Consider the following 14667-nt stretch of genomic DNA (forward strand, 5'->3'; position numbering starts at 1 on the left):
AAAAATCACAGTGAAAGCCTATTTTTTACGAGGTTACCATTTGTAGAAGGTCTTGCATCACTTTTAGGTGAGAAGAGCTACAAAATACTCATGCATCTATTTACACGTTGTGGTCACACAGTTAAGATGACTTAGGTGTGCACGTGAGAGAAAACTATTTCATGCAAATTCTACACAGTCATATGATTTACATGAAAACTCTAAAAAAGATTATCTCCCATCTTTCCTTTTACAGTGCATGAGGGAACTGCTCAGATGGACCCATTAGTGCATCTAACCAGCATGGAAGTAAGTGTTAATATTATTTTTTGTAGTTATTAATGTGTATTCTGATGGTGTGTAAAACACACACACCACAAATTTACTTCTCAGTTATTTCTCAGTTCTTTATTCTCAGTTTTTGTCTAGGTAGTTCCAGTACTTTTATTGAAAACAAGGATTTAGGGATTTCAAAATAAAATTAAAAGCTGTATCAACACTGAGTGAATAAGTCAACTGTATCTCTAGTGGCCTGTCCCTGATGTTTTTAAAACGAAGTTGTCTATGCATCCTTTGCTTTGAGATGAAAAAGGCAATTTACCAGTATTATAAAGGCAAAGAAGGAGATGAGATTGAAAGCTACGATTTGTAACTCAATATTTTAGGTTAGTCAGCACCGAGCAGCTGAAAAGACTTCCCACAATTTTATTAGCAGCTGAAATCTCCTTTCAGCTCTTATCTATCAAGGCACCATTGAAAATGATATAGCACACCTAAGAAAAGTTCAATAATTTAGTTCACTAGCTAAGAAGATTCATTATTTCTGAAGAGCAAACATTTCTTTGTAATTTCTGACATGCTGAAATTAATTGCACTATCATGCAATATCATGTAGTTTCAAGATACAGTATTTGCTGTTAGTATAAATCAAATATTTTTATTGAACTACAGTACATGTCTCAGTTATGGATTGAGAACCTCTTTCACATGCCTTTTATTTTTTATAGCTGCCATTAATAATGCAAAGTGGATTTGGGCCCAAGTCTGTGAAAATCTAAAATGCGTAACTGATAGGACTTGAAACTTGAAAATTTTGGTCCTGAGGATGCCAGTGTCTTCTATTTTGTGTTCCACCTTAGCCTGAGTTTCTTTACACTTGAAGAGGAAAGCTTCACATCCAACATGTAGTCCAAAGGTAGTTCATTCAAATCTAGACTACTTCACTTGCTGAGTGTAACCCACATTTCTCACACACTGAACACTTCCCCGGAGGGACCAGCTAGCAGGACTCTAGACCTGGACACCCGCAAGGGGAGAAGATTACAAGATCTCCAACAAGGGGAGACATTACAGTCCTGTAGGGAATTGTGAAGAAAGAGCACAAGGCCATCTTTTTTGTTTTTTGGGGAGGTTTTTTTCTCCTCTCCTGTCCTATGTGGCATTACGTAGGGTGTGTTCAGTGTGGAGGTGGAGCACTCCGCCTCCACACTGAACACGTCACACACGCCTGCGTAATGCCAAACCAGGGTGTCCTTCATACATTAGCAAATGGTCAGACACCTGTGAGCATGTCGATCACTCATCAGACTGCACCAGCCTACAATATTTAACTCTGCAATCGTTGTGGTGGGATTTGCAGAGTAGGCAGAAGCAGCTAGCCTGACACTACACACTTCACTACTACACATGCAAGGTCTATATTCTACACTTCTCCCACACAAATATGAAGGCTGTAGGAGTAAGCTAATTTGATTGACACTTGCTGAATCCTAAACTTTGGGTGTTAATATGGTGAAGAAAAATAATTAGCACGTCCAAGTAAAAAGGACTAATTAGAATGTGACAGCAAGGAAATATTCTGTGATGATGGAAAGAGTAGGGCCCCAAGCACTGTGGAGCTGCACGTTGCCGACATTTTATTCTAATGTTACCTTGCCTGGCTGCAAACTTAGGCTTTCAGCTAGATCACTCACTTCCTCAGAGAGTCTCACTACATTGACAGGATCGGTTTAGAGTGTAGCTCTGAAACAAGTACACTCAAAGTAAAAGAAAGGTTGATTATAACTGTGATTTATTCCTAAATTTAAATATAGGCCCTGAACATGGCAACTATTGGCAACAGATAGTCATTTAACCATATGATAAGTTCAAAGCACAGACATTTTGTTACCCCTTGACTAAAATTGAACACCATCATTTTAGTGTATATACAGTGCTCTACAAAAGTATTCAGATCCTTGAACAATTTTGACATTTTGTTGCCTTAATGTTTTCATTAAGACACTTTGACACTCAAAGTGACACCATGACACTTAGAAGAAGCAATTCAAATTTGTTATATAGAGTACACAACCGACTCCACTCAAAGTAGAAGACACATTCAAAGCAACAACAAAACATAAAGATGCAAACAGCTAATTAATATGGAATGTAAAAATCATTTTTGTAAGTATCCAAAATCTGTGCTGTGGCACAAACATAAATTCATTTAAATTCACAAAATGACCTTATCAAGCCATACAATCAATTGGAATCCACACAATTAGTGAAGCTGATCATTAAGAAGGAACCAAGACACTGATCAGTCTGTCTCTCCAAACTGGGCACCCAGGCAAGGAGGAAACAGTGCATGGCCAAAAAAAGAGAGAGCGACTGACAAGCTCACTCATGGCCGAAGTGAATCCCCCAAACAGCTGTCTGCAACCCAAGTATTTACTAATGCCACTCAATACGCAAAAGATTCACGCAGATGTAACGCAATAGCTAAAGCCATTACATACTACATAGCGAAGGACATGGTCCTCATTGCTACAGTGGAACACAGTGGTTTCAAAAGACTCGTTCAAACCCCTGACAAGAGATACGTGCCTGGCATTTACAAAGCTTTAATAGTAGTAATAGTTTCACGTATTTAAAACATGATCTTTCAGCATATCATGTAATCATATCATTTCAAGGGTTTAAAAAAATGATCGTTCATTTATCGTTATCGAGGTAAATGTGTGAAATTATCGTGATATTGATTTGAGGTCATATCGCCCAGCCCTACCCCACAGCACAGATGTTGTTTTGTATATTCAACATAAAAATACTACAATACAGTCTTTTTTTCCATTTATTTCCTGCCTTATTATACCATATTATTGCTATTAAAAAGCAAAACAAGTGCATCCCTATCCGAAAATCCTAATATTACGGCCAAAAAGGTCCAATTGGAAGTTGTTAAAGTTTAGTATCCTGTAGGATGCCTGTGGTGTTCCTTTATTAAGACTGGGGAGAAGAGATGGATTTCCTGTGTTGTTCTGTCAGGAAAATGTTGTGGTACTTTGAAAAAAACAACACTTTATACTCCAGTGTTATCCTCTGCTTTTGGTGCATCATCAACACACTGAAACACAGAATCTGAAGTCACTACCGGACACATGTTTAACTACAGAAAATGTATTTGCAAAGAATCATTCATTAGCAAATGATTATTATTCTCACTTTTCTTATGTTGAATAAGTAATACTTATTCAATACATTGAATAAATGGCTAACACAATTTGGCGTGGAAGGTTTTAATGAGCTTTTAGCTTTCTCTGAAGCAGACAAGTGGAAGCCAGAAGCCAGAAGTACACTGCCAATCACTGCAATGGCTTCAAATCTTACTTCAGGAATGTAATTAAGAATGTCTCTAATGCTGCCTGGCATACAAAGAATCTGAATAGAATATTAAGGTGAACACTTTGAAATAAAATTCTTCTCAAAGGTCAACGAAAATAAGTAACTGTGGTCACCCCAGACACTCCTAATGTGTCCATGCATTAAGTCTGTCACTTTAATCATTTTCCTTTGCATCTTAAGCAGCAATACTTATATCAGAATGGTGAACATAAAAGACTGCATACTTTGGTATGTGTGAGCATAACCATTAACACTTTCTCTAAAATGAACACAACGCATATGACATTTGTATACCAACACAAAAGATCATTGTAGACTAGCACACAACTCACACCACATTGTGAGGCCTACAGTATAATGTCTTGAGCCAGCAGATCAACCTCATACACAAGCCAACAGCATGCTTAAATCGTAACCCAGGGAAGCAACTTTGGATGGAAAGCTATGTATATCAGCTTCACCACTGAAAACAAACTGCTGATCAGAATGCTTGTACAATATCAAAATAAGAGCACCAGTAAAAACACAAGGCCAAAATAATAAACACATTCAAAAGCATTACAGAGAGGCAGTGAGCAATCAGACACAGGGAATAGAGAGGAAAACAGTTATGACAAAATGAGAAAGTTTGGGATGGGATCTGAGTGATTCACACCCATCACCTCTGCCAGATTAAGCCACAACATCTCCGCCATCTGTAGATTTTTCTGACACGGATATACTATGTGACTCCTGCCACTTCTGACTTTTCAGGTTAGAAGATTGTTAAAAATGTTTTCATAGCCAAAATGTCTAGGATTAGTCTAACTGCTGAACTGTTTTAGTATATCATTTAAGAATCCACCTCATATCTAAAAAGACGCTAGATACCGGAAGCTACTGTACATGGGACAGCTCGGATTTTTCACAGTATTCTGGTTCTAAATAGAAACGAAGAGATGGAGAGGTGTAAAAATAGTTCTGCTTTGTTAATATTCATTCCTGGTTAGCCCCTCGGGGAAGCATATTGGATTTACACAGATGCAAAATAGGAATATTACATCAGCACTTTGCCTAATGGTCTGGCTTGTCAAACAGGTATACATTTACCTACCCTGGGGAAAAGCTAAAGAATTCCTACCATAAACGTTACAAAACAGGGACCAATTTAACACAAATCATTTCTTCACTGCAATTATGGTGAGCTGTTGGTTGCTTTTCCTGGATAGAAAATGATCTAAAATGGTAAAGAACAGATTACCTTTTTTCATCCAGAGGAAAAAGAACAGCACTGTCAAAGACAGAATACCTCATAAGAGATAATAGACTATACTTTGTCCAGAGCTCCCATTACATCCCATTTGTGCTGATTATTTTTTGTTGTTATTGCAACAGATGATGTACTCACTGCCTTTTACACATTTTACTGGACAGTAACCCATCCACTCTCTAACCACTCTATCCAATATAGGATTGCGGGGGAGCCGGAGCCCTCCCCTGCAAACAACTGGTACAAGGTGGGAAACTCACAAGGCACACAAAGACACAAACACAGACATGCACATTCTCACATGCCAGGGCCAGATTTCCCAGAAGCCAGTTAACCAATTGGCATGTTTTTGGACTGCAGGAGGAAATCACACAGGGACACAGGGGGATCATATAAACTCCACGCAGAGAGCACCACAGGAATCGAACCCAGGGCCCAGCAAGTCAGCAATGCTAACAATAAAGATACTGTGCCTCCTTAATCAATACCAGTCTTTTCTTAATAATCAAAGGGCTATATATGTACTAGTTCAAAGTCTATGAAGTAGACAAAAAATGAAAAAGAATCAGTATTAATTAGAGTGAGATGATTAAATGACTGAATAACAAGAAAACAAGGACTGGGTTTTGGCAATCTTGTTTCATAGAATGGTCAGAAACTTTATGTATTTGGTACACAGCACGGTTTAGGGGAAACGGCATGCCACAATCAAAAGGGATTTCAGTGGACCTCAGGAAAAGAGTGGATGATGCTAACCAGTCTGGAGTGGGTTACACTAGCATTTCTAAACGTTTTTGTCCAAAGCTGAGCCAAAAGAGGCTCATGCAGAAAGATAATAATCCTAAACATACAAGCAGATCTACAACAGAATGACTGCAGAAGAACTTTCACATTTTGGACCGGACAAGTCCCGGTGTTTACTTAAATTCCATTGAACTGTTTGAGCCAAACAAAGCAGCTCATGCAAGGTAACCTTCAAATGTCACAGTCCACGAGGAAGAACTGGCCGCAATTCATAAAAGCCAAAGTGAGAGACTGATAAAAAGTTACAGGAAATGTCTAGTTGAAGTCACTGCTGCTCAAGGAGGTGCTACCTGCTACTGAGTCTAAGGGCTTACAAACTTATTCACACAAAGTAGTTCAGGTGGGTAGCTGCGTCAGCATGTGTAGGCTGCAAAGGAACAAGTGATAGGTTTATTCCACGCTGAAAAGAGAAGAAAGAAAACACGACAGTGTCACCTGAAGAAGGCTCCACGGCCAAAACGTTGTTTTCTTTCTTCTCTTTTCAGCGTGGAATAAACCTATTACTTGTTCTTATTTCACAAACATATTTACTGTTAAATCACTGTGATAATTAAATCATCTAACAATATGTATGCCCTAATATAATTCAATATGTTTAATCAGGGTATCTTAATCTTTTAAGACTTTAATGAATGTCTAATTATGTTTAAGTTCGACAAAATAAGAGAATATAAACCAACCAAGGGAGTGCTCACACCTTTTTTTCTCACTGTACTTACTGGCACAATATTACATGTATTATGTACAAAGTGGATTACTATTGCATTCTACATGCTCCCAGGCTAAGAATTGTGTCCTGACAAGAAGCAAACACTCTATCTCTCTGAGCCCCGACAGAAGAGGCAATGTGATCTGAAACCCAGTCTCGCTTTGCTGTGCAGTCATTAATTAAGCTACAGGAAGAGGAAGAGGAGGCCAGCACTGAAAATCAAATGAGCACCACCAGGAAAGGAAATCATGCCTCACATATCAGGTACAGTGTAAAGATACTCATTCAGCTATTAGCTTCAAATTTTCAAACTTCAAAATGTTATACTGAGGCACTGGAGTGCAGGAGTAATTCTGGTGTGCCAAAGAGTTGAACAGGAGAATTTACACAAGTATTAATCCTCTTGCCTTATGACACAGACCTAATTACACTGTGCAGCATCCCTTGCAGATTTCTAGGCCTAGTACATAACCCAAGAACTTGAATGAAATCCTTAGATCAATTTGCTACTTACTAGCCACCTAATGAGCTGACTGGGCCAAACAGCCACCTAAACATTTGGGAATGTTTTTATGATACCCCTCTATTATTTCTGCTTTTTATTGGACATTAGTACAAACCGCCTTTGGAAAATGTTCATTTAAACCCAAAAACCTTATCCAGGTGGTTGGGGGAACTGAACAAGGCTGAAGCAGATACTTTGGCTTAATTCACTAAAAAACTAGATGAGATTGTTTGGATAAATAAGGTAATGGACTTTTCTTGTCTGTAAACTTTCTTATGTTCTCAACATGGATTCATGCAGACCAGTTACTGTAAAACAGATGAAACAACAGTCAAAAGATTTAGTTAATGCAGAACATATATAAAAGACACAGGTTTTAGGTGTACTGTATTAATCATCCTCAAAATAGTTTGCACTTTGCAACAATTTGTTTCTTTATTCCTTACAAAGGACGAAAAAAACGATAAAAGTCCTGTTACAAGTAATTCCATTAGTTATCTTAATCTCACAGAAAGCATTTTTGAATAAAAGCAGCATTAGTCTATCACGTCCAAGATGCAAAACTCTGCCAAATAATGAATACATAAACTCAGCACAATCCTCTTTCAGGGTTCATACAGGAAGTGTTTCATTAGTCTAAGGGCTACAGATCAGACTTCTTGCTGGTCTGGAGTGCCTTGCTGCAATGACTGAAGGATTAAGGGCTCAAGGTTTATGGCAATGCGACCCTTGTGGTATGCATTAAATCCAAGCAAGGCTTTAAAGTCATTTAGAACTGCATGAACCAAATACACTCTATGCATTTGTAATACTTTGAATAAAATGCCTGCTCACAATTGGTTTCAAGTCGTTGGAAGATGGACAGCTCTGATAGTTTTTCTAGTCAGGTTTCTGAAGATATTAATATAGGATAATTCACAGGGTTAGAGCAAGGCACAAAGACCATTGTCCTTCACTCAAAAGAGCTGGCGTTCCCCCCAACAGGCAGAACAGGTCCCGTGATGGTGGAGGACGTGGTGTAAAAGCTGTTACAATTGATCAAACCTCACTGTTTTTTAACATTTGGGGATCTATTTTTATAGACAGGAAAGAAGAAAACAGAACTTCACCAGAACCACAATCCTGTCATCACAATGCTTATTTTGGGGCTCGATACATTATGATCTTCAAACGTTTGCCACTGTCAAAGGCCAGGAAATTGTCATTGTGTCAAGAGATTAGAAAATTCTTAAATCCAACAGTGATGCAAACCATCACTGATACATAACCCTAATACCATAAGTCTTCTAGTGCATTTCTCTGAAGAAAGATTATGCTCCACACCAATGTACCTAACACACAAGAAGTGGAAATATCTTATCAAACTAGTCTCAAACTTCTGATTAAAATGAGGCTGCACATTATTTAATTTGTCTCTGATGAATTAATTTATTTTATTTGGCTGCTGCATTTAGCCAAATTCTTTTAGAGAGAGTATAGTTATCTATTTTTATACATCTTTCTGTATCCATTTATACCCATAGGTTCACTTTACCAGTCTAAGTAAAGGACCTTTCTCAAGGATACAGCAACAATGTCCCCTAGAATTGAACCTAGATGTCCAAAACCCTAACCACTATCCCACACTGCTGTCCAATGGTTAATAATTGTATTTGAAGGAGAAGACTAAGTGTTCTTCAGATGTAAAACTGTGAAATGAAATCATACAACTGATACAGAAATGAAACAGGACTGGAAGTGTCAACACCAAGCAACTTGCTGGCCTTGAGACATCATCACTGTGTCCAAACGGTTGGATGGGTTAGGAAGGATCTCCCATAATCCCTTGATGTAGTCTTTTGTGTTTCACTGGGTGCTCAAAGCATGGCAAAGCAAAAGCAATGAGGCTGAGTGATATTTGTCCTTGTAGTGACTGTGCGGTGAAGCTTGCATTCCACATTTCGAACGTACATTATAATGTAGCATTAACTCATATATCAGAGGCGTCAAATTTTGTGTTAGTAAGTATTTCCGTGACCAACGCACAGAGTTCCTTGCATTGCAGACATTCATGGATAATCTATTCAACACCCAGCATTCAAACAGGGGCTGATCATCATGTCGCTGTACTCTGAGCTGTGTAGCTCAGGGCCACTGACACTGGAAATTTGAATGCTGTTGTTGAGCCCAGGAAGAAATATCACCACAGCGAGGTTATTCCATAATAAGATGGCTTATGAACCTCGCTATAGTCTCCTCTGTAAAAGTCTGCTGCAATACCTAGAATTGACTATTTTCCCATTCTTTGACACGGGTCAGACCCCAGACTGTTAATGTATACACAGCCGGGCTGCAAAATCAAAACAAATTTCATCCACTGTGAGGTAACAAGTATCCGTCCTCCAACATGGGGGACTTTAAAGTTTTTTTAAGAACTTGAAGGAAATGATGTCATTATAACCTGGTGACGTGTCCTAAACTACAGGTTGGTTGCAGGATTTCTAACAGTCTCACTATAGAGCATCATTATTATTTTTTCCTCTTTAAATCTCTTCATAAACTCACACTCCAATTGTCTGATAATCCCCACGAATGTGTTTTCTCCATCCATCCATTTTCTAAACCGCTTCTTCCAATTAAGCGCCTCAGGAGAGCTGAAGTCTATCCCAGCAAGCATGGGGCGCAAGGCAAGGCCACACCCTGGATGGGACAACAGTCCATCACAGGGCAGGCAGACACAAACACAGACAAGCACACGCTTGCGACCAGGGACAGCTTTCCCAGAAACCACTTAATCTACCAGATTGTTTTTGGACTGCAGAAAGATACTGGAACACCCAGAGGAAACCCACATGAACAAGGGAAGAACATACCAACCTCACGCAGATAGCACCCCAGGTCTAGAACTGAAACCAGAATGCCTGCGCCACGAGACACTGAGGCTAACAACTGTAAATGTGTTTTATTGTTCTGTAAATGTCCCAGCCATGTCATCCTTCATGGTAAGAACTGGCAGCTCACAAGGTGGGACAGATGCTTCTTTATGGGATTTTAATTAAATTAGATAGCACTCAATTCAAGACAACCCACTTATAACACCTGCATTTCTAGATGGGATCCCTTGCATTTGCTTCATTTTCAATTTATTCACAGTTTCCTGTGTCATCATTAAACGGTGTAAAGTTTATACAACTTATGTATTATTTATACAATTATGTAGATTCTTTCTGACTGTACTTCAAAAATACTTCAGTTTTAATCAGCAATTTGGCATCCTATTGTATGCAAAGGTTCCGTATTACGGACTGCTTAAATCAAGCCCACCAAGCCTTCCACTACTCATTATGTGCTTTGCCACATCAGGCACTGTAACTCAGAGAATACTGGTAAGAAAGCTAATAACATCTGGAATATAAGATGTATCTGGAATATAAGATGTTGTTTTTAGTTGATTCACTTGAGAGCCCTGGATGAAGTCATTATAGCTAAAAAAACATTTCCTTTTGATTAAAATGTTTAGCACAAGCTTTTCTTAAATGCTGATTGTAGCTGCTCTGTCCACTATTTTTTAACACGCATCAACTGGATATTTCTTTATACACAATACAAATCTGGAAACTTTCAAATATAATGATGCTTAATTATCAGTTACGTGAAATATTTGGGCGTTTCACCAATACTTTTAACTAAACAGAAATGCTTTTAGTTTTTTTTCTCTTTGGGAAACCCACAGCACACACTTCAGCAATAAGATGTGCCTGTTTTCTAAGTAAGGTGATTAGTATTCGTACTTACAGTACTTCATTTCTATGAATCCATGTTTAGTTAATTGTACTGTCTGAGTAATGGATTATTAGAATGAGAGATTTCTATAAGCAACCATTCAATTCTAAGCTTTAATACTCTTTAAAAAGCTGCATCCACCACACTATTTTACATTAAGCATATAAGCATAGGTTATGCTTTTTTCTTACTTTGTCAATTACTTTTCAGTGCAGAACAGATTTAAATAGCTGTACAATCATTTTGATATTACTCCTCATGAAGTAAGTCATTAACATTCTAAAAATCCTATGCATAGATAACAACTCAATGCACAGTTTTAATATCAGGTTATGCCAAGCAGTGGTTTTAATTCTACAGCCTAGAAATAAGAATTTAACCAATTTTAAAAAAAGTATTATGTTCTGTTACTGTTTCCCTAAACTGTTTCTTCCTAATGCAAGAAATTGTAAAGGGTTAATAAAGTAATGTTATTATATATTATATAATTGGCTCCTTGCAGTGGAATCAAACTTTACTGGAAAATAAAAATCTTTCAGTGTAGAAAGTCCTAATACTCATCTTCTCAGGAAGCTCGTCACAGTCTTTTGATTTGACAGATTTGAAAAATGAGTGGCAATGGTCAAATAATAACCTGAACTGGTTACTCTGATAAGAATGTACTCCATGTCACCTGTTGACAATCAGTCTGACATCTACAGTACAAATGTGAAGGATATTTTGAATTATGCAGCTTCGAATAAAGTATTCTGGGGACCACATAGGTCATGCTTAACATTTATTTTCATTAGTGTTGCTTTTGCTTCTTTTACAAGGAGAAGTTATGAAACAAAAACAATTGTCAGTTTTTTTATTTAAATAAAGGGGATGTCTGACATAGATACATTGCAAATGTTCACAAATACTGCAAGATAAAAAGATTACAGTTAGAATCTTTGTAAGATTTGCACCAGCTTTTTGGCCAAAGGGAAACTGACGAGATCAGCTTTAAAGCCACTCTTAAAAGAAAGATGCATTAGTTACATTCGAATAGTTGATCACTAATTGAGATGCTATTCAGTTCAGGGTTTTCCAGTATCTACTGTGTTTGTGCTTTTGTTTCTATTGCTGTGGGAATTACTTTTGTCAACTGAGTTGGCATTAGAATCCATAACAGAAAAGGTACAGCATCTGCACTTTTCTAAATAAATGACACTTCTGCAGATAATATAGAATACGTTAATAATCTGTCACCTGTGCAGTAATATGTTCTAAAGCTTGTGCACATGCATGCTTACGGTTAGTGGTGAAACACTAGGCTGTAATAGAAACCAAACAGAAACTACCCATGCAAATATTATGCAGATTGCTTTACATAAATTCCACATACTTAAGGTTCTGAGCTATTGTAAGTGAATTACTGTTTTGCCATTATGTTGTAGAGCATCTCAAGTATATCCACAAGGGCAAAATTCAGGACTTGACAGGTTTTTTTCAGTGCTCACTATTTGATGGCAATTCTACAAGCTACCTTCACTAGCATGAAAACATTTAATTGTTGAAAATTATTTTGACCTGATCAAAAATATAGACAAAAAATAGCTTTTAAATATTGATTAAACACACGACTTTGGATTATGCATTGTACATGAAATTCAATACACTTGTCTTAAACAACAGCAAAACCTGGAGCCTTCTGTACTTTAAATTTCAAGCAAATACCCAGTATAATCCACCATATGTTCTAAAGATAGATCAGGCGCATGGATGCTTCAAACATAGGAAGATGGACCCTTTGAAACATACCATATAATACATCCTGATTTAACCTCCAGTAATAGCTGCAGGAGATCTGTTCTAACTCCTTTTCAATGGCACACAATTCAGTCTGTCCCTTTTCTGCTTTATCCAAAGCAGTGCCACAGTTTGGGATACACCCTGGGTGAGATGCTAGTCTATCACTGGGCACACACAGACAAACACACACACACTCACAACAGGGCCTATTTTCCCTGAAACCAGTGACCCTACCAGCATGTCTTTGGACTGTGGCAGGAAACCAGAGCACCAGCAGTTAACCCACGTGAACATGAGGGGAACATACAAATTCCACACAGACAGCACCCCAGGTCTGGGAACTGAAGCCAGGGCCTCAGGACTGTGAGGACAGCAATGATATTATTGCACCCCTGTGCCAGCTATGACACAGTATTGTTTGTATATATACAGTTTGCGAGCCAAAGCACTTTTTTTTTCTTGCAGACCCCTACAAGCATATATATGACATAACTGTATGACCTAATAAATAATAAAGGAATGCAAAAGCTCTCTGTGGATTTCAGCTGAAAAGAAGACAACTGTCTGGTCATGGCTTACTCAATGTTTAATTGTTCATTTACAAAATACAATGAAAGTAACAAAACTGCAGCTCGGAGTTCACCTTCTTAAAATATATTGCATCCATTTTTATTTTTGCTTGGTTTATATGCAATACACAACTGTACCTTCTTATACAATTTAAATCTTGCCTTGTATATATGTATAAAAATGTTTAACGTCACACAGCACCACGCATTTATGCTATAGTGGTCTGAAGACCGTTAAAGAGGCACTATGTCTTTTACAAGTCCTGCGCAGGAATATGAAGGCACCTACACACACATTGCTTAGCTTTTGAAACTCATTGTAAATGAACTTGGAAAAGTCACGGGAGACTAGATTACTCTGAAACAATACTCTCCTACCGTAAACGGGTAATCTTGATCTGCTTCAGATCACTTTTTTTTTTTCATTTTAATCGAACCTTTACATATCTATATAACGGGAAACAACTGTGTTTGGACAGGGGGGGCGATGTGACCTACATGCTACTCACACGAATGAACGGTTAGAATATTCTGCATTTCTTCGTCTGGCAACGTCAGGCAACGAGGTTGCAGCTCAAGTAAAAACATTGAAATAGTACAGAGATGTCGGTTTTAATCACACCCGACGTCTATCAGTTTTCTTCAAGCGATGTACAGCACACATTCGCTCTGCCCGGTGAAAGCGTGTACAACATGGGATTTATATCATTACTACACCAAAGCTGTTGCTAAGCAATTCACAATTTGTACAGACGTTGTTTTGCTCTGTGCCAGTCGGAAGCTAACACCAAATGGTAAACATCGCATTTTAAATATTCTACGGGGAGGCAGGCTGTATTCTGAAGGGGGGAAACAGCATACATTTCGCGTTTTAAAAATAAAGTTTCGGGGCTAACATCTCCCTGAATACACTATTAGAGTAAGACGTTTGACATACTGACTCACGGTAAGTGCCGACGCTACCTAATTTAGAATTTACAGAACAAAAGCAGGGATTATTATCTTCGCAAGGATAAAATCCACGGAAGATGTGTCCTTTATGTTCGAGTACTCATGGCAGGGGGGTACCGTAATCCCGGGAATACATCACCCTGCGATCATCCTTCCGCACTACAATTCCGACCGCAGTAAGAAGTGTGGCGAAAGACGAATGGAAAACCATCGCTATAATGTAGAGTTGCATGAAAATACCTGAAAATATCAACACGTAATAAAAATGGTCTTATTAATATTTAATAAGGTATCTCGATCCGGACATCACAGAACAAAAACCTGCAGGGAGTGGCAAGGTTAACAAATCCACATCGTTACTCCCTTTATTAAAACAAAACAACGAAAAACGCTGCCTTTGAGCGGGCAACACGATGCGTTGCTCATATTTCGGACTCATTTCTGCCTCTTTGGAGAAAGGGACTCCAAAGGCTTTGCGGATTTCGTCATACATGTATGTCAAAAGCGGCATCGCGAAGACGGGGGTCTTACCTCCTCGCTGCAGCCCGCTCTCCCCGTTGCGGCTCCGGGTCTGCCGCTGGCTCCGCCCCTCCCCCCAGCTGAGGACCCAAAACAAACCCGCCCACTGCTGTGGAGCGGCGGCTGTGCCAATCCGGGCTGGCGGCTTCGCGACACCGGGCAGCGCCGCGCTGCGCAG

The 14667-nt window shown here is 38.7% G+C and overlaps 1 protein-coding gene across 4 annotated transcripts in view; it reads right to left on the reverse strand.

The window, feature by feature from the left end:
* LOC148675260 (E3 ubiquitin-protein ligase RNF19A) overlaps nt 1–14644 on the reverse strand; it is a 45431-nt gene extending 30787 nt beyond the window's left edge. For 2 of the 4 annotated variants that reach the window (XM_088626388.1, XM_088626386.1), the window contains exon 1: nt 14502–14644. The gene's annotated coding sequence lies outside the window, so the exon portion shown is untranslated. The remainder of the gene's footprint in view (nt 1–14501) is intronic. The other 2 variants (XM_088626389.1, XM_088626387.1) reach the window with 1 other exon arrangement.
* Between the last annotated feature and the right edge of the window lie 23 nt (nt 14645–14667).

This window comes from Lepisosteus platostomus, chromosome 3, assembly GCF_059453375.1.
Source record: "Lepisosteus platostomus isolate fLepPlt1 chromosome 3, fLepPlt1.hap1, whole genome shotgun sequence".
NCBI lineage: Eukaryota > Metazoa > Chordata > Actinopteri > Semionotiformes > Lepisosteidae > Lepisosteus > Lepisosteus platostomus.